This window comes from Mus musculus, chromosome 3 (assembly GCF_000001635.26).
Source record: "Mus musculus strain C57BL/6J chromosome 3, GRCm38.p6 C57BL/6J".
In the NCBI taxonomy this organism is placed as follows: domain Eukaryota; kingdom Metazoa; phylum Chordata; class Mammalia; order Rodentia; family Muridae; genus Mus; species Mus musculus.
Genome location: NC_000069.6, coordinates 84,771,552 through 84,796,497, shown reverse-complemented (window position 1 = coordinate 84,796,497; position 24,946 = coordinate 84,771,552). Strand labels below are relative to the sequence as shown.

Here is a 24,946-nt window from a genome sequence, read left to right as displayed (position 1 = left end):
TTTGTTGGTGTCTTAATTTCTTGAGTTCTTTATATATTTTGAATATTAGTCCTCTGTCAGATGTAGGGTTGATGGAGATCTTTTTCCATTCTGTAGCCTGCTGTTTTGTCTTGTTGATGGTGTCCTTAGCCTTGCAAAAGCTTTTCAATTTCACAAAGTCCCATTTGATCTTAGTGCCTGAGCTATTGGTGTTTTACTCAGGAATTTGTCTCCTATGTTTAAGACAGTTCCCCACTTTCTCTTCTACTAGATTTAGTGTGTCTGGTTTCATGTTGAGGTCTTTGACCCACTTTGAGTGTTGTGCAGGTTGATAAATGTGTCTATTTGTATTCTTCTACATGCAGACATTCAGCTAGAACAGCATCATTTGTTGAAGATTCTTTCCTTTTTTCATTTTATGGTTTTGCCTTCTTTGTCAAAAGTCAAGTGTTCATAGGTGTATGGATTTATTTCTGGGTCTTTGATTCTATTCCAATGATCAACCTACCCATTTCTATACCAATAACATGTGGTTTTTATTACTATTGCTTTGTAGCACAGCTTGAAATCAGGGATGGTGATACCTCCAGAAGTTCTTCTATTGTACAGGTTTGTTTTAGCTACTCTGGGTTTTTTCACTTTTCCATATGAAGTTGAAAATTGTTCTTTCAACATCTATAAATAATTGTGTTGGAATTTTTATGGAAATTGCATTGGATCTTTTGGTAGATGTCCATTTTTACTATGTTAATCCTACCAATCCATGAGCATGGGAGATCTTTCTATCTTCTGATATCTTCAATTTATTTCTTCAAAGAATGGAAGTTCTTGTTATATAGGTCTCTCACTTGCTTGGTTAGATTACACCAAGGTATCATTTGTGGCTGTTGTAAAGAGAATTATCTCCCTAATTTCTTTCTCAGCCTGTTTATCACACTCTTACTTCTAATCTCTTCCAAGTTTTGACACCTTCCTCATCTCTCCTCTAAGAAGCTCCAGCATCTACTGTTACTTTCAACTTCAAAAGCTGGCATGTCATGTGTTAAGTATACTTCTTGACATTTTACTGGGACATTTTGTCCCGAGTTACTAGATAATGCACCTATATTGGTATACTTGCCCTGTCAAGCCTTATTCTCTGCCCTTGTTGGTACTTTAAGATCCATTCCAAGGTGCATTTTTCTGGTTCTTGTTGGTACAAACCTGCCAGGTTCTGCAGTGTCTTTTGGTAAATAATCCCCTTTTAATATAACAGTATTTCCCTGTGTGACTCTCTCTCTCCCTCTCTCTCTCTCTCTCCCTCTCTCTCTCTCTCTCTCTCTCTCTCACACACACACACACACACACACACACACACACACAAAGCTAATTATTGGTCTAGAATCTGAAGATAGATGTAAGAAAGTACAAGCAAGCATTATCCTGCAATGCATCTGCTCTAGACAAGGCCTCTGTAAGGCTTCAGGCAATAGAAACCAGGCTTTGGTTAGTAAGGGAAAATTCTAGAACAGTCTAAGAGAATATTAAGAGGAATCTGGAGATTCAAAGACCTTAAGTCTATCACCCAGATACCCACATCAGAGAGGTCTCAGGGCCTTCTTCCTAAGTAAGCCCCTGACTTTAGCTTAAGAAATCTGCTGGGCTCCAAATCTTTACAGTTCTGTTTAATTTACCATCAAATCTGACCCTTATTTTTCAGATGGCTCTACTTGCTGACTCTACATCTACAAAAATGATGTCATGGGAAGGTGTCTGGCTTTTAGTTCATGCTGGCTTCCTGACCTGAGCCCATTATTTTCTTCCTTCATTGTTTCTGTATCAGTTAACAGAAGCCAACTTAGCTCCATAAGTCTTGTAGTGAACATTGCTCCCCCCAGTACATTTCTCTTAACATCCGCCCTATGTACTTTCTTCCACCTGAACACAATTTCAGTAGTGGCGAGGCTACAAAGGGCTCCATTCATTGATAGATGCTGTGTCTGTCTTTATTACCATCCACTATCTGTTGACCAGCCAGTGATCCAATTCTAGAGCCTCATTCTGAGTCTCCTTGCTTGGACTTACAGACTCTAACGGTAAGTATTAGGGTAGAAGTGCAAATGTAGACTCTATAAAATGTGGTACCAGGGAGAAATGAAGGTGTGAAGAGGTGAGACAGTGAAGGGAAGGGCCAGTCCAGAGGTCTGTAATGGCCTGCACACCACTGAAAACAGCCGAGGATCAATCCATACCTCCCGGAGACACATGGCCTCAGAGTCCTCAAGGGAGAAAGGAAAGATAACGTGGTTTGCCCTGCAGCTCCCATTTGTTCTCAGCACAGTCTACCTCAAGAACAGATTGAGGGCCCAAGGCCACAGAAAAGAGAACACTTAGCAAAGCTAGCTTGTATCAAGTCCTTCCAGCATGCCTAGGGCACCGAGGGCTCTCGACGGCAGACTTCCAAGACTTCCTGTCGCAAATAGCACAAACACTTCTTTATGCCACAGTTCTGTTGCTGTGAAGAGACACAACCAAGGCAACACTTATAAAAGAAAGCTTTTACTTGGAGCCTTGCTTCCAATTTAGAGGGCTAATCCACCATCATCATGGCAGGGAGCAAGCATGGTGGCATGCAGGCTGACACGGTGAGGGGCAGAAGCTAAGAGCTGCTCCTGATCCATTGGCAGAAATGAGAGACCGAGACAGAGAGACAGGGTTAGAGAGAGGTGCTTTTGAAATCTCCCAGGGATATGCTTCCTCTAATAAGGCCACTCCTAATCCTAACCTTGTCAAAGATTTCCACTCCATGGTTACTAAGCATTCAGCAATATGAGCCTATGGGGGTCATTTTGTTTTATTTTTTCCAATAATTATTCACTCTACAACCTGATTGCAGATCTCCATTCCTCTTTTCCTCCTAGTCCCATCCCCAGAAATCTCTCCTCTCATCTTCCTATCCCTCCCCCCTAGAGAAGAGGAAGCCCCTCCCACCCCCACTTCCAGGTACCACCCCACTCCCTACCAGGAACAGGACCAACCAGGCAGTGCAGCTAGGGGAAGCTGATCCAAAGGCAGGCAACAGAGACAATCATACCACCACTCCCTCACCCTCCAATCTCCAGGGGACCCATCTCTCCAGCCCGGGGGGGGGGGCGGGGGGGGGAGGCTAGTCTTATTCAAACCACCACACCTTCCGCCCTCACCCCCTTCTCTCTAGCTGCGTTCAACTTCTCCAGTGTAGCACTTGCACTTGACATTCTACCATGTTTATTTGCTTAAGCTTTATGGTTCCACTAGAATACAGTGCAGAGACTTTAGCAGTCGCTTCTGTCTCCGACCAGAAGAAAAGAGCAAAGACACAGCATTCTTCTCAAAGCAGTTTATTCAGGAACCTTTCAACATGCAAGCAGGAATCTCTCTACATGCAAGCAGGAATCTCTCATAGCCCCCAATCGCAATCCCTTATATAACCCCTCAACCATGCCCCATCAGCCCAGTCTGCATAAATCTCAGTTCATTGGCCTTAGTCAAATGGCCTGATCTTGCATCGTGGTGTGACTGCGCAGCTCTCACGATGGACGTGGATTATTTTCAGGTGTATGAGGAAGTCAGGTTCAAGTCATAAGACTTGGCTGCAGTCCCGGACACCATCTTGGGACTACCACCACACCCGCTCCCCACATTTCCCCCTTTTTTCTTTTTTGGCAGAGAGAATGTCTGTCTTAGGTTGCCCCCTGAGGTAATGCCCCTTACCCGTCATTAGGAGACAAACAGCTTTGGTTTGATCCCTGTCTTAGGTTGGTGACACGCCCAGGGAGTCTTACCCGTCATTGACTACATCTCTAGCATGCCCAGCCACACTTGAGGAGACTGTCCTGTCTCCACTGCTACAAAAGCCTGTATCATCAAGGCTTGGGTTCTGCACTGATGAAACTGTATACGGCAAATGCACCAAAAGGCCAGGATGCTGATTAATATCAGACACAGGGCAAGTCCACCAATTCTGGCCCACTCTTTCAAGTGGGAGACAGCTGGCCAGTCCTTAAGGTACTGAGATATCTGCAACACCCACGGATAAATTACTCACAGCCGCAGCAGTTTGTACCACAGAGGTAAGGGATATGGCTGCAGCCGTGGCTGTGGTGGCAGAAATTGCTATAGCAGTGACAATGGCCGCAGTAATGCCAAAAATCCCTCTTAGGTCTAAACAAAGTCATAGCAGAAGGAGCTTGAACAGGCCAAGGTACAAAGCGAGGCATCCTAGTCACAACAGCTAAATGATATTCAGATACATTCCAGCACATACTATAATAACAAATATCACTACTATAATTAACAACATTATTCTCATAACTACCATTATAAACAATAAACACAAAAGGAGGCCACAAACAAACAGGTGTAGCCTTAAAGGAAGCATTGAACCCTCCAGCAAGTTGAGATACAGAGGATTCAAACACACTAGACCCATTCCAATAAAAACTTGCATTACCCCATGCCCCCCCACTAGCATACTCAGAGGAGAAAGATCTGTGCAACTACCATTCACACCACACAACAACCACACATTTCTGAGAAATATTTTGAATCATTTGAAAGCACAGCAATTCCCTCAGCTGAAGCTGCATTGGTTCCTCCACAGGCACTATTTCCCCATCCCATGGTAAAAAGGGTAACTGCAGTGAAGCATTAGATGTGAAAAATTGAGGGAACACTTGTGCTGAATTCGTCAACAGCATGGGTTTGGGAAGATTCCCCAACGTGGATCTTCAGTCATCACCAAGGGAAGTATCCTCAACAGCAGGAACACCCATGCCGTCCCCACTCTGCTCATTTTGGACTGCTCTGGTCAACCGCAGCGGCTGTCGATGATCCTGAGGAGACACACAAACAGACCCTCTCACCCAAACCAATTGAGAGCTCTCCTCTCTTACCTGATTCAACGCCTCATTACCTCTCTGAAGTTCTGCGCCACATCTTTCTCTATCTTCTATGCAATTTCTCACTAACTTCCAGACTGGCAAAACCCCTTTTGGTAAAAACCCCTGTTCCTCTGCAAACCTCAAGTCCCCATGGTGCTTGGTGCAACTTGTCCCCAAACTGGGAACCTTATAGTCTCAATCCGAGAACTTAACTTGTCCCAAAACCGGGAACCTTATAGTCTCAATCTGAGAACTTAACTAGTCCCAAAACCGAGAACCTTACCAGCTAGCTGCCCTGACTGCGATGAGTTCTGAACGAAGAGAAGGTTCCCCGTATGGGCCACCACTTGTCGCTTCTGTCTCCGACCAGAAGAAAAGAGCGACAATGGCGTTATTCTCAAAGCAGTTTATTCAGGAACCTTTCAACATGCAAGCAGGAATCTCTTAACATGCAAGCAGGAATCTCTCATAGCCCCCAGTCGCAATCCCTTATATAACCCCTCAGCCACGCCCCATCAGCCCAGTCCACATAAATCTCAGTTCATTGGCCTTTGTCAAATGGCCTAATCTTGCATCATGGTGCGCCTGTGCAGCTCTCACAATGGACATGGCTTATTTTCAGGTGTATGAGGAAGACAGGTGCAAGTCCTAAGACTTGGCTGCAGTCCCAGGCGCCATCTTGGGACTACCGCCACACCCACTCCCCACATTTAGTTGGCTTATTATTCCTACTGTGAGAAGAAAAAAAAATCAGACAAGTCTTTTTTCTGTTGTTTGGGGTGGTGGTCCTGGCTTGTTTCACTTAGCACAGTTATTGTGAGGGGATTTCCCCCCTCCAGTGCCAGCCGTTTGTTCTTGATCATTGCGGAGCTCCACTGAGTCACCATAGCACAATCTCCTTATCTATGTGTCTGTCTATTGATGGATATTTGAATTGTTCTCAATCGGGAACTATCACAAATCAAACCACTGTGAACATTTGTAGATGCATTTTTGATTTGTTATTTGCTTCCATTTCGCTTGGGGGGAGAGAGAGGGAGAGAGGGGGAGAGAGAGAGAGAGAGAGAGAGAGAGAGAGAGAGAGAGAGAGATGAAGCTTGAATGACTGAATGGTCTGGAGGATGTAAATGTACTTTTCCAGAAGCTGGTTCATCTGCCAAGTGTCATGTCCTGTCCCCTCTTGCACCCCCACCAGCTATCCATGACAGTCTCAGGCCCTCCGTATCCTCACCAAGTACTAATACTGTCAGTCTATCTTTTTAATATTATCCATCCCATCAGGAATCTCATTGTGGATTTAATTAAAAGCCTGCCTTATTGATTTCTTGTTATAGCCCATGCTTCTTGTGTTCGATCTGAGAAATCTTTGCCAAAGCCAGTTACTGAGATCCCCCTACCCTGTTTTCTTCTAGAAATGCTTTGCTTTTAGCTCTTACATTTAGGCTTATGATCAAATGTAAGATCAAGGTTTTTATTATTATTATTATTATTATTATTCATGGTTAGAGGCAAAGGCCAAGATTCGCTGCTGCTTTTTTTTCCCTTTTGAATCAAAGTTGGAGTTTATTAAGAAAAACACATAATTACGTGCAGGTTTTTCACACACACACACACACACACACACACGCGCGCGCGCATGCATGTGCAAAACAGCAATTGTATACATCCAAGGCTGTGTGAGGCTTCTTAAAAAAGAGTCATTATTTAAAGTCGTCTGCTACTCCTCTGGCAAGAGGCATGAATCTTAAACACCAGGACAATACATTTTACATTCTAAATGCCTCCCTGTGGAAGAACTTAAAAACATTTTTTAATGCACTCTCCAAACCAAAGGGAATAAAATAAAGGATTCCCATCAGCGTTCCCCTGTCTGGTGAATTCAGCAGAGGCATTTCACAAGAGGGTCTTACTTGGCTCTTCTCACCTTCTCTTACTGGCTGCCTCATGCACACTCCTTCCTTCCCCAGATCCGTGAACCTGCCCCGTGTTCTCAGAGCAGCAGGCAGCCTGCACAGCCTGTGGCTCAGCCATGTTTTCCTCACACTGTAGAATGTTGAGATGGCTCCACTGCACTCCAGACCCCTTCTCCCTTAGCTTCAACAGACAGAAACACTCTATGGGTCACTTTGGGCTTCCCTGCAGGTCTTGCCGACCACTCCCCAGAAACCAGGTGCATCTGTCCCTCTCACCCACTAGGTCCTCCCTGCAGGACAGGACATGACATCCTTTTCTGCTTGTATTCTGTCCTGGGAATACTTTTCAGAACTAACCAAGAGGGGCCAAGTGAGGCACTTCCTTAAAGTGGAGAGGTGGGAAGCCAGGGACAATGGTGTGTGACTGTAGTTCCAGTTACTGAGAAGGCCAAGACTACTGAGAGGGTCACTGGAGCCCAGAAGTTCTGGTTGTCCTAAGCAATGAATATAGTGGCACTCTTCACCAAAGATATGACTAATTAAAATGTTTGAACATTGAGACAATATATTACTATGTAACCCTGACTGGCCAAGAACTTGGTATGTAGACCAAGCTGGCCACAAATTCACAGAGATTCATCTGTGTCTGCCTTCCCAGTTCAGGGATTAAAGGCATGTGCCACTATATCTAGCTAAATAAGTATTTTAGAGGAAAAAAAAAAGCCTCACTAGTCAAATGTTTTCAAGTCACTGTTCAAGGTAGTTTCAGTCATTGAGCCTGGCGGTATCCGTTCAGTTGCTTTTTCTCTGTAACATTCCCTGATTTTTCAGAACTGTAGCTTACAGGATATATCATGTCCTGTACCTATATTGAATGGCTCCATTCTCTAATTTTAAAGAACAGAGTATAGTTTGAATAAGTGTCATTAAAAATTAATGCAAATAATAATAATTCATAAAGAAGGAGGCCATGAATCTGAAGGAGAGCAGGGAGAGGCACGTGAGAAGGCTTGGTGGGAGGACAGGAGGTAAGAGAGAAATGCTGTAGCCAAATTAAAATCTCAAAAATTAAGAAGAATTAAAAAATATAAAAACAACTGGAAGCAAAATACCAACAATTTCAAGATAGGATTATTGTAGCTTTTTCCATAATTGCCTGAAAACAAATATCCACTCACCTGTATACACTTGGCGCCCCCCCACTCACCCAGTGTGCCCTGGGCATCCCCCACTCACATAGCATGCCCTGGGTAACCCCCACTCACACAGCATGCCCTGGATACTCCCCCCTCACCCTGTGTGCCCTGAGCACCCCCCTCACCCAGCGTGCCCTGGGCACCCCCCACTCACATAGCAGGCACCCTCCACTCACCCAGCGTGTCCTGGGCACCTTCCACTCACCCAGCATGCCCTGAGCACTCCCCACTCACATAGCATGCCCTGGGTACCCCCCACTCACACAGCATGCCCTGGGCACCCTCCACTCACCCAGCGTGCCCTGGGCACCCCCACCTCGCCCAGCGTGTGCTTGCACCTGTCTCAGACAAGCTCTGGGTACCCACTCTGTGGCCTCAATTTTCTTCCTCTAGGTTTCACTTCTCTCATTAAAAGGTACAATGGAAAAAGCAGCTGTGATTAAGCCATCTAAGCAGAGAAGACTTACAAAAGAAGCCGTGCACAACAGGCTGCTAGCTACAGAGAACTAGGACTGTGGGTGAGGCAAAGAATTTCAGATTACAAAGAGGGAAAGAAGCATGATAGTAAATATTTCTCATTTTAAAACACTCTTTTTTTTAACATATCCATAATAATCATCTTAAATAACTGAACCCATGGTGCTCATTTTTCATAAACATGAACATTCTAGATATAAAATTTAATATATCATATATAACCTATAGGCCTAAATTTTTTACAACGTACTTTTAATAAGGGTTCAACCTCTCCTCTAGCCCATGACCTAGCAGAAGTAGTGGAAGAGAAAAGCTATTAGGATGTGGGGGAAGTGGACCTGCTCAGAAATAGTTCTTTGGGGGTGAGCTCGATCTTGGACAAAAGTTCCGTTCTGTAGCAAACACCAAATACTACTCAGCAGCTACAGACCAGTCCTCTAGGCAGGCAGACACCATGCATGAACCAGCAGCTACAGTCCAGTTCTCTCAGCAAGCAGACACCAGGCAGCTGTAGTTCAATCCTGAAGAAACTGCCAGCCTTGACAACCGGCCTGAGGCCAGGCTGCTGAAGCATCAATCTGCCACAGGAATCGGGCAGCTCTTGGGTGAATTTCTCTCAATGATAGCATTATCACAAGTTGAGCTCAACAACGCTATGAATGGCAAACCAAGACATGTGTGTCTTTAGCGAAGAATAGAGAGGCGAAGCAAACCAAACTAACGCTCAGTGCTTGTCTCCCGCTGTCTGTGGGGTCATATTTATACCCTGTAATCAAGCATCCTCTCACATGTCTGCTATATCCAAACATCTTTCACCTGTGTCTGCTTCAGGAAAACATTCTTTCTTGTGTCAGCTTTAGCAAGACATCCTTTTACCTATGTGCCCCAGCAAAACATCCTTTGGTATAATTAACTTTCTGAAGAACTAGATGTTTCCACATCACATAACCCCTTTCCAGGTTTTCCTTATCACTCAATTATAGATTTCTTTCTTGCCGTTTAGATGGAAAGTATTATCTGTTTGTGGGTGTTCACGTTCTCTGACAGAATAACCGTTTTTACAGTCCTTCTTTTTGGACCTAAAACTTTAAAATAAAATCCATGAAAGTGTTCATTGACAAGTTCAGGGTCTCAGTATTGCTTTTGCATTTGTGTATTAATCAGAAATTCAATTATTCAACACTTCTTTGGGCATCAAGATATCATCCTATGTAGTCTGTTTTGTAATCTGGTTTAAACGGCTTGGTTATCAGGACTGTGGAGATATGTAATGGTACCCAAAGCCTCCGGGTTTAAAGGGAGAAAAAAACCACACAGCCTGGAGTAACACTGCATTGTTTGCAACTGTATATGTACAATTAGTCTGCTTTGTAATATATTCTATTTTTACCATTATCTAGTCTTCCCAGAAGATAAAAATAAGCAGACTGAAATAGTTTAAGTATTCCCTATGTAAGAGGAGAAATTCTTGCCCTTCAAATTAGCATAAATTATGCCTCATGTTCACTGTGAATTTAAACCACCATTAACAGTGATCCATTGCCTTAGTCCCATCGTAAGTGTGAACAGAAATGGGGGGGAAGTATAAGACATGAAATTTTGTTAAATGCCATAGATGTGGTTGCAGTCTCAGAGCAGGTGGTAGGTGTCTCTCATTCATCACCAGGACTCTGACATATATAAGCTGTAGCATGACTATCGTGAAGGGCGAATACATCCATAGATGGGAAAGATACTGTGTTTCCATTCTCATTGGCATTGCAGGTGATTCAGAAATTACCTTTTGAAAACATAAGTGCAGTTATAGATTTTATTGCTGACAGTAGGCAGAAATGAATTGGAATGTATTAGTTACTTGCTAGGTGTACTGGCTAGTTTTGTGTCAACTTGACACAGCTGGAGTTATCACAGAGAAAGGAGCTTCAGTTGAGGAAATGCCTCCATGAGATCCAACTGTAAGGCATTTTCTCAACTAGTGATCAAGGGGGAAAGGCCCCTTGTGGGTGGGACCATCACTGGGCTGGTAGTCTTGGGTTCTATAAGAGAGCAGGCTGAGCAAGCCAGGAGAAGCAAGCCAGTAAAAAAATATCCCTCCATGGCCTCTGCATCAGCTCCTGCTTTTTGACTTGCTTGAGTTCCAGTCCTGACTCCCTTTAGTGATCAACAACAATGTGGAAATGTAAGCTGAATAAATTCGTTCCTTCCCAATTTGCTTCTTGGTCATGATGTTTGTGCAGGAATAGAAACCCTGACTAAGACACTAGGAAAGAAAAGGGCGCAAAAAAATACAGAGTGAGAAAAACAGCAAAAGCTAGAGAGTTCCTTTTGTGTTCTAATATTCTGTGTATCTGTGTGTGTGTGTCTCCCTCCCTCCTTCTCTGTCTCTCTCTGTCTCTCTCCTTCCTCTCTCTCCTTCTCTCCCTCCCTCACTGGATGAAACCCAAAGTTCATATACATGCTATGTATGCATGCTAACACACATACACACACACACACACACAGAGAGAGAGAGGGAGAGAGAGAGAGAGAGAAAGAGAGAGAGAGAGAGAGAGAGAGAGAGAGAGAGAGAGAGAGAAAGGAGGGTAGGAGGGAGGAGAGGGAGAAATTGAAATTCCTCAGGAGCTTAACTTTTTTTTTTTTTTTTTTTTTTTTTTTTTTTTTTTTTTTTTTTGAGACAGTCTCTCGCTGGCCTGGAGGATGCCCAGTAGACTAAGCTGGCTGGCCATTGAAGGCCACAAATATGGAATCTTCCCCTTTCCAGCTTTACTATTACAAACATTCCCCACTGCAGCAGGGTTTGGGTATCAAACTCAGAATCTTATGCTTGCAAGGCAAGCACTTTACAGACTGAGCTATCACGTTGCCAGCCCTGGGCAAAGCCTAATAATGTGACTTAATGCTTTAGGGTCCAAAGTCTTAGCTCTACTACTTATCATCCAGAAAGGTCACATAATCTATCGTTTTTCTCATCTCTAATACAGTATGAACACGTGGGCTGTAATAATTCCCATCCTTCATAGAAAACAGATGTAATAAATGATAAAATGAGACACGGAGAAGCAATTTGTAACGTCTCATTATCATCTGTATTCGTTCATCCCAGGAAAAAATACAGGTTACCCAAGAGGTACCCAGGGAAGCGCGTCGGTATTTTCAAGCTATAATTCAACATTAGATGTGGCCTTGGACAACTGTAACTATGAGGATTTGCTTTCAGTCTAAGCATACAAATGTTGGCTGTGCACTGCACTACAGGGTCCAGCATTCAAGCAACAGGATTAATAGGTAGAGAATTTAGATCTTATTTTGTAATAAATAATATATAGTATACAGCATATATTTATTAGTATGCAGTAAAATTATAAATGGTAAAGTGAATTAGAGAGAAATATCCAACCATATGGGCTGTTTATTTTCAAATGAATAAATTTCATAAAGGAAAGCAATTTCCTTTCAAATGATAAAAGATAGATACAATTCCTAAAAAGAAAAAGTGTGTGAATTTGAGCATGTCTATCCCTCACTTATTTTGAAATGTGTGCATTTATGCTACAAAGAAACTATTGAAACATAGAAAGTTCAGCCTTCATGCCTCAGATCAGCCACAACACAGCTGTGTCATAAACACAAACTCTGGACCAGACCTTTTAAGAGGAGAGGAAGTCTCTGCACTGTGCAGATGAACGTCATTCTTAGCAGGAGAGACTGTGACCTGGAAAGGGGAGATCATGACATCACAGGCTGAGTGACCCCGGGGCAAGACCCTCCTCTGGTCCTAGCATCCGGATATCTTCCAGACGTTTCCTCTCATACAGTATATGCACTTCTAATCAATCAACAAACCAAAGGAACTTTTCTTTTAATTGGAAGTTATCCTGACTGCCCTCTGAAAGAGTAAGTAAATGAAAACACCAATCTTAAAGACAAGGTGGGGAGCCAGCTGATTCAGATACCAAAACATTCTACAAAACAGTGGTGGCAACAGACAGCAAATTGAGGGGACAATCCTCTCAGAGGAACACAACAGCCTGGGAATGGAATAAGTAGGCATAAGATAGCATGTTGAAACCCAAATCACAAGAGCTGGGGCCAGACCTTCAAGGTAGGGCATGTCACATGTAAGCAAGACTGGATTTTGGAGGTGGCTCAGAGGATAAGAGCATCTGCTGCATGACTGTCTAGATCAGAGTTCAAATCCCCAGCATCCACATAAAAACTCAGGGATGGCCACTCACGCCTATAACCTCAGCTCTGAAGGAAGTAGAATTCAGAGGATCACTGGAGCTTGTCAGCTGCAAGACAGCTCCAGGTTTAGTGTCGTCTAAAGGGAATGAGATGGAGAATAATAGAGCAGGACATGTGACATTATCCTCTGGCCACCGGGTACATTCACAGAAATACACAAGCACACACACGCAAATACACATGCATACACACACTGAAACACACACACAAACATACAAACACACATACAAGCACACACACAAATACACATATGCACACAAACCAAACACACAGACACAAACACACAGAAAACACACACACACACAAACACACAGAGAAACACACATATACACAAGCACACACACATACCTTCTCAATCTCCTTATGAGGAAATATATACATTAAAAACAATGACACATAGTCATGGATTATAGAAACCAAATCTGCTGGTGTCTTGATCTTAGGCTTCTCATTCCCCAGAACTATGAGAAATACTTTTCTACTTATTAAGTGCTCAGCTTATGGTATTTTTCTATGGAAACATGGAGTAAGATATTCTACAAGTCTCAAAAAGCCTAAGGTTTCTTCAATTCCTTTTTCTTCCTGGGATTCTACTTTTCAAGTCCTCTCCTGACCCTTTTACGCACACAGACTTCTCAAAGGCCCAAAGGCATCTTCACTGGGTGGTTTGTTTCGAGTTTTACCTATTCTTCACTTATTTCATCTCTACTGAATAGATGACTTTATTTACTCTTTAAAACATTTTCATACTTTTAAAAAGTGTGTGTGTGTGTGTGTGTGTGTGTGTGCACATGCATGTGGATATCTACAAACGCCAGAAGGTGTCTGAGACGCTAGACTACAGGAAATTGGAAGCTGCCTGATATGGAAGCTGGGAACCCAGTGCTTGTCCTACGGAGGATCTAACAGCTGAGCCATCTCTTCAAACCCTTAAAAATTTAAATGCGTGTTTTTCATAAGTAGTTACTAGATATCTGAATATAGTGGATCCTGGATCTAAACAAAACAGCCTTCCTGTTTTTAATTTATAGTTTACTGGGAGAAACAAGCAAAAGTTAGTAAACGAAATAAGCATCATTCAGTTAAGTTGTAATAAAGTGACGAAGGGGATTCCCTGCTGCAGGGGTCAGGGAAGACCCCCACTGGAGAAGTTAGTTGTGAAGAATGAAGATAACTGTGTGGGAACAAGAAAACTCACATCTAACTTGATGCCTTATATGCCTGGGATATCACAAGCCAAGGCTCAATCGTATGAAATAAGATGTATATTGGTTAGAAGATGCTAGATCAGAGGTGGCAAGTCAGCTTCCTGGGTTAAGGCCCTTGTCACCAAGCTTGAAAACCTGAATTTGATTCCCAGGACCCACATGGTAGAAGGAGAGGACCAGATCCTGCAAGTTACTCTCTAACTTCCACGGTACAATTACAAATAACAAACAAACAAATTAGTAAATAAATGTATATACATATGTGTATACATATACATATCCAACAAAGTATGGCCTTACAGGTCCTGGCTGGCTTTTATCTAAAGTCCAACTTGACATTTGAAAATTTTTCATCTGAAAAGTGACACACCTGACATATTCTTACTCATCTTTTCATTTTATTTACCAATTTTCAAAATAATAAGGATTATTTGGAGACTTCCGGACCCAAGTAATCATCAGTTTGTGGACAGTCACAAAATAGCTGGGGGCAGCTTTTGAATGTTATTCCTTTCCAGCCTAATAATGTCTTCACATCTGCAATGTGGACGAGCTCTGTGTTTAATCATATCTTTTTGTCCTTTGTTGTGATTTGAATGATAAGTGTCTCCCCTGGACACAGACACTTAAACATGTGCTCCCTGGTTGCGGAGTTGTGGCCTTTCAGGAGGAAGTGCATCACTAGAGGCAGGCTTTTGAGAGTTTAAAAAATACCCTCCAGTTCCAGCTCACCTTCTCTGTGTGTGGTTGAGGTCCAGCTCACTCTCTCTGCCTGTGGTTTATCCACCGTGCACCGTTTGACCACCGTGCTTTATCACAGCAGCAAATGGATAGTTAACACAGCCTTCCAGTGTGAAACAGGTCCTGCTGTGTGGCCCTGGGTAGTGTCAGAGCACTGTAGGAATTCTTCCCGCATCTGTTGTCTGGGACCATGGCTGTGAACTACTCTGCCTTTGTTAGTTCTGTGATTCCTCTCATCAGACTTTTGTGGGTTTCCTCATCTACATTTCTGTTAGGTTTATAACCAAAGGGTTTTGTTTTGTTTTGTTTTGCAGGTTTGTTAGTTTGTTTTTGTTTTTCCCTATTTTGGCAGTAATATAAATGTCATTGTGTTTTAGGTTTTAAATTCATTACATATATATATATGGAAGCAATTGGCCTTTGTATAGCAATTGTACTCCATATTGCTATAATCACTAATAAGGCTTTTAAAATAATTTGGGGGAGTATTTCCCATACAGTTATTTAATTCAGTTTTTTTGTACTCATTAATGTGTGATAATGTTGTTTCTGTGTGTATATGTGAGTACACATTATTAATATTAATTATTGTTATTATCTGTATGTGTAGGTGCACATACCATGGTGTCTTAGTGTTTTACTGCTGTGAACAAATACCATGACCAAGACAACTCTTATAAAGGACAACATTTAATTGGGGCTGGCTTACAGGTTTATAGGTTGAGTCCATTATCATCAAGGCAGGAACATGGCAGCATCCAGGCAGGCATGGTGCAGGAGAAGCTGAGAGTTCTACATCTTCATCCAAAGGAAGCCAAGGAGCAGACTATCCTCTGGCAGCTAGGAGGAGGGTCTTAAAGCCCACACACACAGTGACACACTTCCTCCTACAAGGCCACATCTCCTAATAGTGGGTCCCTGGGCCAAGCATATTCAAACCACCACACATGTTTACCATGTGGTGATGAACATGCAACTTTATGGAATCAGTTCTCTTCTTCCGCCTGCACACGCAGTCTGGGAACTACATTTGGGTCATTGGGCTGGGACAGAAGCACCTTCACCCACTGCACTATCTCGTCAGCCCTCAGTATACGATGTACTTTGATGAGTCACAGTCTCTTGCAGTTACTGACATTGAAAATCAATACTTGAGTTCTCCTGCCTTTCAACAGGGCCCTCTTCTAATTGCCTTCTCAGTCTTCTTGACATGACCTCAGGAGCCTTGAGTTGCCTCACTGATATCTGATGTAGTAAGATTTTCTGAGCTGGTCATGTACAATTCTTGTCTCCTCCAATCTTTTACAATTCTTGCCCCAAACTATAACCACTTTATTCTCCAAGGAGCCCTGCTTCTTCTTTTGGAAAATAGGAATCAGTAGTCATAAGTCTGGGTATTATTTGACAACTCCCTTTGATTTTCTGTAAAGGCTGAGGCTGGAGGGAGCTAAGTAGATCTGGAGGAACAGGCTAGGGATATTTGGTCATCCAGGTGAGACGGTGACTCCTGCATTGTGCTGTTGACAGAGGACATGGGATGAGGAGGCAGCTCAGTAGCACCCTTTCCTGTCACAGACATTAAAATTGTTTACTATATGTGGGGAATGAAAGACACGAATGGCAGGCTGGAGACATGGCTCAGTAGTTAAAGCACTTAGTATACAGGTACAAGGAACATAGTTCAGATTCCCAGAAACCCACGGTAATGCCAAGCAGGCATGGCAGCCAGCCTAGAACTCTAGCCTCGGGAGACAAAGACAAGGAAAGCAGGTTTGATACCAATAGTAGCTGTGTTGTGAGCTCTAAGTTTGACTGAGAGACCATGCTGCAAGTAAAAGGTGGACATGTAATTAAAGAGGATTGATAAACCTCAGGCCTCCATGCACAGGTGCACACACATCCATGTGCACCTACATAGGAGCCCATACACATGGAAAAACCATGCATACACATACGGACATCACACATATACACACATGAACACACACATATACACACATACACACACACTGGCCAAGAGAGAGAGAGAGAGAGAGAGAGAGAGAGAGAGAGAGAGAGAGAGAGAGGAGGAGTCAAGAACAACTGTGTTTTCAGGGGAGACAAATGAGGTATATAATAATCAGAATAATCAATAGTCTGGAAAGGATGTTCAAAAACCGTATCTCAAAAATCCCAGCGGCTCATTTTTTATTTAAAAGACATTGTTGGGGATCCGAGGGTATAGCTCCATGGTAGAGGACATGAATGAATTATGAGACCCTCCACTACTCAGTAGCTGCCTTGTGGATTCCTCCAGCCCTTGTTGACTACATCTGTATTTTAATAACTGCATGTAACATGTACCTATAGTTTCATAGTCTGCATTTTTCCATGTAGACAGTTTGAAGCACTGACTTAAAAGCATTCATCCAAGGTGCTGAAGAGATGGCTTAGTGGTTAAGTATACTTATTGCTGGGCACTAGATAGGTGGCTCTGTGGCTAAGAGCACTTGCTGTTCTTGCAGAGATCCCAACACCCACAATCGGGTGGCTCAAATGCCTGTCACTCCAGCTCCAGGAATCTCTGGCCTCTGTGGCACTCGTAACTTACATGCACATACCTATGAAGAGACACAAATAACTATACATAATTAAAAATAATTAAAAAGCATTTTTGAAAACAAAAAACCCTACTGCTCTTTCAGAGGGAGATCAAGTTCAGTTTCCAGAATCTCTGTCAGGTGGCTCACAAAACTCTAACTCCAAGGGATCCAGTACCTCTCACCCCCACCTGCACTCGCATGCACACATTCGTACAAATACACTGCTTGGAATGAAATAAATCTTTTTAAAAAAATTAACCATGTTAATGTGCAATAATTTATTTAAGCCTTTCATTATTGGGGAATAATATCGAGCTGCTTTTAATTTTTAATTCTTGTGTCTTGTTAAGACTCAGTTATAAGCAAGAAAAAGTGATTTGGCTGGGTGGTGGTAGAGCACACCTTCAATCCCAGCACTCTGGAGGCAGAAGCAGGCAGATCTCTGCAAGTTCGAGGCCAGCCTGGTCTACAGAGGAAGTTCCAGGATAGCCAGGGTTACATAGGGAAACCCTGTCTCGAAAACACACACACACACACACACACACACACACACACACACATGGAGGGGGGTTGCGGGGTGGGGGGGGGGAGAAGAAAAGAAAACGTGATTCAATATGCTTTAAATTTAAAGGGTGCTTTCTTATAAAGGTAGAGGTTATATCTCAGAATCACCCAGAAGATAGGCAGCTGTGAGTCTGGGAGAAGCCCACAGAATTGTGTAGCTCTTCCTGCATTCTTTCTGTTTCCTTTGGTGAGTCTGCCCCACTCCTTTTTCTCTTGCCAGAAATGCCTGTCTTTGTGGGGAATGGAGAGGCCCCAGAGCACAGTACTGTACCTCCTTTACAATAGAGGAACCATCATCCTCTGCCTCCTCTCCACACCTGAGCTGTGGTAGGTCCATCTCTGCTTGAGCTGTAGGTAGGGAGATGAGATCATATGGGGCAAACATGGCCTCTGGGGATTTACCTGTGGATGCAGAGAGAGAGGAGCTCTGAAGAAGAGGGGCTGGATTGTGATCTTAAAAGATGTTACATTTTTAATGATGCTGCTACAGGCAAGTGTGCGGGTGTTGCTTCTTTTCTTTCTTTGTTCTAGAGCACATTCTTCCGAGTGGACTGAGAACTAAGTCAAGAAACTATCCCAAGTCCGGCACCATGTAAGTCTGAGGACCTGAGCAGAAGTAAGAGTGTTAAGAAATACTGGTCTGGCAGCTCTCATCTCCCTGATACAATTGAAATTGTTGCTTCTTCTATACTCAGTGAGTCCTAGAAGCAATATGTTCTCTTCCCATATTTTTTATCCCAGCAATATTTATTAAACAGAAGAATGAGAGAACAATCCAAGCCAATGTTCATGCAGTAGATCATATCATATTTTCTTTCTAAAGAGAAAGGTTTTGGGTTTTTGTTTTGTTTTGTTTTGTTTTGTTTTTAAAGATGGTGGTGGTGTTGCTGGGGGGAAAGTGTTTAAGTAACACATTTTAAAAAGTATATTATTTTATTTTTATCCATATGTATATGTGCATGTATGTGTAGATGCCTCAGAAGACTAGAAGAGGGTACTGGATCTCCCAGAGCTGAACTTACAGGCAGTTGTGAGCTATCTGACATGGGGATGGCAACTGAACTCAGGCCTCTGCAAGAGCAGGAAATAGTCTAAACCACTGAGCCATCTCACCAGTCCCAGGACCTCATTCTGTGGTGGTGGTGGTGGTGGTTGTTTTAGTTTTTTTTTTTTTTAAAAAAAGATGTATTTACTATTTTTATTTTATGTGTATAAGCATTTTTCCTGCTTCAATGTGAGTGTACCATGCGTGAGCCTGGTACCAATGGATGGTGAGGGTGTTGAACTCATCAATGGATGGTGAGGGTGCAGTTCCCCTGGAACTGCAGTTACAGATGGTTGTGAGCCTCTGTGTAGGTAGGCAAGGGGAATCAAACCCATGTCTTCTGGAAGAGCAGCAAGTGCTCGTAACCACTGAGCCTTGTCTCCAGCGCCAGCATTACATTTGTAAAGGGAGTTATGAAGTTACACATTCACATGTTCTTATAAATAAATACTCTACGCCTGTTTGCCATTCTTATCATTCCCCCTTTCCAACACTTCTGAATGTTTTCCTCTGCCACATTCTTCCTAGTTTATCCCCTTGCAGTAAGGAGCCAAAGAATTCCTTCCTGAATATAAAGCAAAGAATAGCCATCAGCACGAACCACTAACTCCTCTAAGTAAGTGACAACTGTCAATAATATTGATTATCTAAACAGTTCACATTTTTCACAATATTGCATTGTTTCATTTTGTTGTTTTGTTTTTCTTTAATCAGATCCAGAATGGTTTGTTTTGTTTTTGAGACATGGTTAAAAAGAGTTTAACCATGGTCCAGGCTGGCCTTGAACTCGGTGTCCTCCTGCCTCAACCTCCAGAATTCTGAAATTACAGATATTGCCAACATACTTGAATTTATATCTACCTTTGGATTTCTTAATCCATGAATTCAAAAGTTGGGCAGAAGTCTGGTACGAGATTTCAGTAACTAAAGGGAAAAGCAAAAAGAATCAACGCCAACCACATCCCATCTGGCGCCATCCAGACCCGTATGGGTGTATGAGCCAGACCCCTGAAGGAAAGGAAGTGAGATTCCAGCAACAGGAAAGTCAGTGATAGTCAACCAGCATCGAAGAAATGCCAGAGCATGGCCTCTGAGCAGGCAAACCTGCCCTGCATGAGAACTCAGACTCCTGAAAATGCAAACACAGTCAGGTGGGGATGAGAGGTGTGGAGGAGGGGGACCAGATGGGGGTCAAGCATGTCAACAGATCCAAGGAGTACCTGAGAAACAGCCCAGGGGACCAGAGGACAGAGGAGAGGTCTGGTCCCATTCACACAGGAAAACATTTAACATGTGGTTCTAATGCATTTATGTTGCCAGAAAACTGTCCTGTCTTGGTTCTATTGTAATGTCCCATATTGCTTTATTTAAAATTGTGTAATTCACAGAGGCCCAGGCAGAACAAGGCTCTTGTTTCTAAATCAGCAGTCTCTTCTTTCTGTCTTGGTTTTAAATGTAAGCACAGAGAGATGCATTAGCCTGAAAGGCGTGTTCTTGTCCATGGCAAATAAGAATTCCTCAGGTGCCAGTGTCTGGGGGTGCTGCCCAGGCAGGTGTGACATTCCCTGGAGGGTTCCACAGATTTGCTTAAAAAGTTCCTCCACACGTCTACAGGAGGAGAGAAAACTTCTCCTGCCTTCTATTGTTTCAGACCTAATTTAAGGGTTACGAAAGGGATGGCTATTGGTCTGTGAGTTTTCAGTTTCTGAGAGCCAGCAGCGAATAAACAGTTAGGAAATTGTCTTGATGCTTATGGAACAAATGAGGTATTCACTGGTAATAGACGGACTTATTCCTGTTCTGGGAATACTTGTCCAGTGCCTTGGAGAGATGGCTGGCTGCTTGTTTAAAGAATTCAAAGATGAGCCAACGCTGCTAGCTGTGTTAGGGGAGTAACTGGGCAAACATCCTGAAGGGGTGGGTGGGGCCAGGTGGATGACCACCAGCTGCCTGCTACCCACTGTACTGGAAAACAATTATTTTCCCCAAAATTCCTGTTCCTACCTCCTTAACCTGTTTTCAGACTTATAAACTAGGATTTAAAAACAGTGCAAAGCTCATACACGCCACAGCCTGAACCCTTTGCAAAACCCAGGGAAGGGTTTGGCATGTGTTTTCAATACATCCAAAGTTTTTCCAAAAGACTCTTTTCTCCTCCTCCAGAATGACTAGCTCCGTGGTGCTTTATTTAAAACTGTACAATTCACACAAAGACTAAGGCTTGTTCCAACGTATGGGCCAAGTCTCTGCTGTGATGGAGGTCTGATTGTGCTTCTGTCTTTGTTGGTGACTCGCTCGCTCCCTCTGAAAACTTAATTCTTAATAAATATTAAGCAATGAGGTTGCTTTTGTGTCCTTGGCTTCAGATCACGTGGCCAGGCACATTCTGAAGTTTTGTCCTTTGGGCCTCATGTGTTCTCAGTAGTAAGGGAGCAAAGTGGACTTACAGTCAGGTACCTTCTTGGATTCAACCTTGAAAGGGAAAGGTTCTTAAGGTGTCAGAGGATTAAAGAAACATGATGCCCCAGTAGACCCGTATCAGATGAAATCTGCAGGACAAACCGGAAAGTGCTCTTTTTACCATGATCTCCAGAAAATGTTAAAGGGGAATATTTTAATAGAGGCTATGATTAACAACTTTACAAAAAAAATTCTTTTGTTCTAAGTTGTGCAAGATAACCTGAATCCAGCAAAATGAGCATGTGGGGTTAAAATTTAACTAGACAGAACTATAATTTCTCAAAGCAGCAAACTCCAACTCGTGTTTAGTAAGATTTTTTTTTTTAAACTAGGTTGCTGACCTAGTTTCAGACACAGAGTCCCAAGCTCCAGGTCCCTAGAAGACTAAGAAGAAAAGCTTCTTACTTATACTCTGTAGTTTATTACACTAATTTATGGTCCTTCAAGTCTGGGCAGGGGATGGGCTGTTCTTGTTTTATTGAAGAACCTTTTTGTCCTTTGTTGGGGACGTTTCCAGCTGTTTAACAATCGACTCTAATAGAATCTTATGAATAAAACTAATGAAAACATGAAGAAATGAACTCTAGAGAGCAAACATACAGTAGCTTATTGTTCCCTCTCTGGAGAATAGAAACGCCTTCTCTAACAAGGTACAATAGTACAAACAGGAACTAACACTCAGGTTTCAATACACAAGGCATTCCGGGGTCAGGAGGAGGCCAGTGCTGTTGGCCTTAATCGGGCCAGCCTGACAAACTCAAGAAACAGGACAAACAGAAAGGTAAATGTGTTTCCACTTTGGGTTGTGTTCCTGCGGTTATTAAAATTGAAACAAATGACCAGAACCAGCCCTTTGTCTTCTGGCCCAACTCCACGGACTTTCAGAATCTATGTAACAGGTCATGTTCTCTTTGTCATAAAGGCCAACCCTTATGTGGCTCATTCTCTCAAATCTTGTGGGGCATAAGGAAAACTGGAAAGTTGGTACAACTCAAAAACCTAGAGGCTCTGTTTGTTTTGCTGCGATTGCACCAAAGGGCCCCCTGTGCACGCTAAGCTATACACCCAGCCTACATGGTTCTAATTACAAAATTACTTAACACCACAGTTTTTTTTTTTTTTTTTTTTAATGGGATTGGGAACTCTGTGGCCAGTAATTCCACTTGCCTGGTGCTCAGTGATGTCCACCTACAAAATGAGGGGCTCACAGAATCAGTGTATGGGTCCATGTGGGTCACCTCGCTATGACACTGGTGGTACACAAGACGGTTTTAGGTGGCACACGGACAGTTGCTTTAGTTGGTTAATTAATTTATTGATTGGGCCCTCATGTTGCTTAGGCTGGACTCAAACTTGCTCTTTAATGAGGATGAACTTGATGTTTTGATCCTCCTGCTTCTAGCTCCCCAGTGCTGGGCTGACAGGCATACACCACCATATGGTCAAGGTGGTACTGGGAATAAGATACGGGCTTCACGCATGCTCCGTACTCACTCTACCCACTGAGTCCCAGCTCCAGCCACAGGCTTCACGCATGCTCTGTACTCACTTTACCCACTGAGCCACTTCCCCAGCCACGGGCTTCACACATGCTCCGTACTCAACTTTACCCACTGAGCCACATCCCCAGCCCATTTAAAGATTTCTTTTACTAGCTTATTAGGCCTATGCTGTTTCTGAATATTACTGTACATTGGATTGTTTGTTTTTTAAGAATAATCAACACAGAGCAATGTATCAAGCAAGTGATAAACAGATAATAAAATAAGGACATTTTTGTTAGTAACAGAAAACAGACTACGGCTGGTGAAGTGGCACGGTGTGTCATGCTTCGCTCTGTATTCACGAATCTCTGGGTTCAATCCCCAGCACTTCAATAAAACAAAACAAAACAAAACAAAACATAACAAAACAAAACAAACTAAAAGCTCAAATCAGACTAAATACTCCCCAAGTCGGAGACACTTATAGGACTGTTAGCCATTCCTCCAAAAACTCCTTCAGCCTCCACAGAGGAGCCAGCACGGAAGAGAAAGTGCTGATAGAGCTCTCACAGTGGTAGCCACGCAGGAACGAAAGCCAGCTATGTAGCTAGCTTGATGTCGACAGGATTGTACTGCTCTCTAAGCAACAACTTCTTTCACTATTTTCCTAAAAAGTTTTTTTTGTTTTTTAATTTCTTATCTTGAGGTATAAACTCCATGCCTGTGCTCCAAGTGTTCCTATGCTAGCCACTAGCACTGGGTCTAAAGGAGTTGTGGGTTCTAATTCGGTTTCTCTGGAGCTGCTATGAGAAAGACTGTAACACACATGTTGGTTTCATTAACTGAGGGTCCATCCAGCCTTGGAGTTTATGAACTTTATTTTATGTAATTCTCACAACAATCCAAAATAACCCATAACTTTCTCCATTTTCATATTTAGAAACTAGCAGTTGCTAGCTAGCCCAAGGTTCACAGCTGGTCTGCGATGAGCATTTAAGAACGCTACCCATGCCCGCTTGGTGTCTAGGCGTTCATTTTTTTTCCTACATAAAGTTTAATGTAAGGCTTTTAAAGAAGTACTCGCTTTCTTCACAGGGATTGAAGAAGCCTTTAGGCTAGGGGTTGGAGGCGGGGAGGTTTCGGCTGGATGTGGTTGGTGGCACATGCAGGCAATTTCTGCATTTAGCAGGCTGAAGCAGGAAGATCCCACGTTCCACGCAACCCGAGTAACATAGGGACAACTTGTCTTCTTCGACGTGAAACATAAAAAAGGCGAGGAAGCTTCTGGAAGCTCAGACTTTTAAAGGGAGGTCAGAGGCTCAGGCTGAAGTGCTAACTACAGGGTAGGTCATTTCAAGGAAATATGAGGTTGCCCTGGAGCTCTGCCATCTGCCTGAACAGTTTGATGGCACATTCTCAGATCCCAGGGTGAGGCTCTGCCCTGCAGATAAGCACTCCAGTCCAGGACCAGTGCTGGCATCCTGAACTGCTGAGGCAGCCCTCATCTCCCCCATAGCTTATCTGTCTATCTCTGCCGACCAGGAGCCTCTGTCACTGTCCTCCTCCACACCCCACCCCCAGCTCTTAGCTTCAATAGAGGTGACGACACCCTCCTTCCCTTTTCCTCCCTATATTAGTCACAGTCATTGTGACAAAATGCCTGAGGTAATCAACATTTTTTTTCTTGTTGTTTTGCTTTGTTTTGTTTTGAGACAGAGTCTCATTATGTAGCTCTGGCTGTCCTGGAACTCGCTCTGTAGACCAGACTGGCTTCAAACTCACAAGAGATCTGCCTGCTTCTGCCTCCTTAATGCTGGGATGAAGGCATGAGCCATCAATGCCTAGCAAGGCAATCAACTTTTAAAAAGAAAAGTTTACTTGGTTCACGGTTTTAAAAAAAATTCAGTCAGTGGTCACATGACTGTGTTGCTTTGGGCCTCTGGTGGCATGGGACCAAGAATAAGAATAAGGCCAATGGTTGAGTAGACTGTTCACCTCCTTCAACCAGGATGCTGACAGAAGGAGGGGAGGAGGAAGAGGAGGAAGAGGAGGAGGAGGAGGAGGAGGAGGAAGACCTAACTTGCTCTAAGCAAGTCCCCACCACCCAGTAGCACGATATAGAGATGTTTGGTCTGTGTAACCCTGGCTGTC

At 43.2% G+C, this 24,946-nt stretch overlaps 1 long non-coding RNA gene across 2 annotated transcripts in view; it reads right to left on the bottom strand.

Moving 5' to 3' along the window:
* Positions 1-4,291: 4,291 nt before the first annotated feature.
* The window catches only part of Gm40079, a 47,213-nt gene continuing 26,558 nt past the window's right edge, over positions 4,292-24,946 (bottom strand). Inside the window, exon 3 of one of the 2 annotated variants that reach the window (XR_867395.2) lies at positions 4,292-4,832. This is a non-coding gene — a long non-coding RNA (predicted gene, 40079). Of the gene's footprint in view, positions 4,833-18,009; positions 18,209-24,946 lie in introns of those variants that run through there. The other variant, XR_867394.2, reaches the window with a different exon arrangement.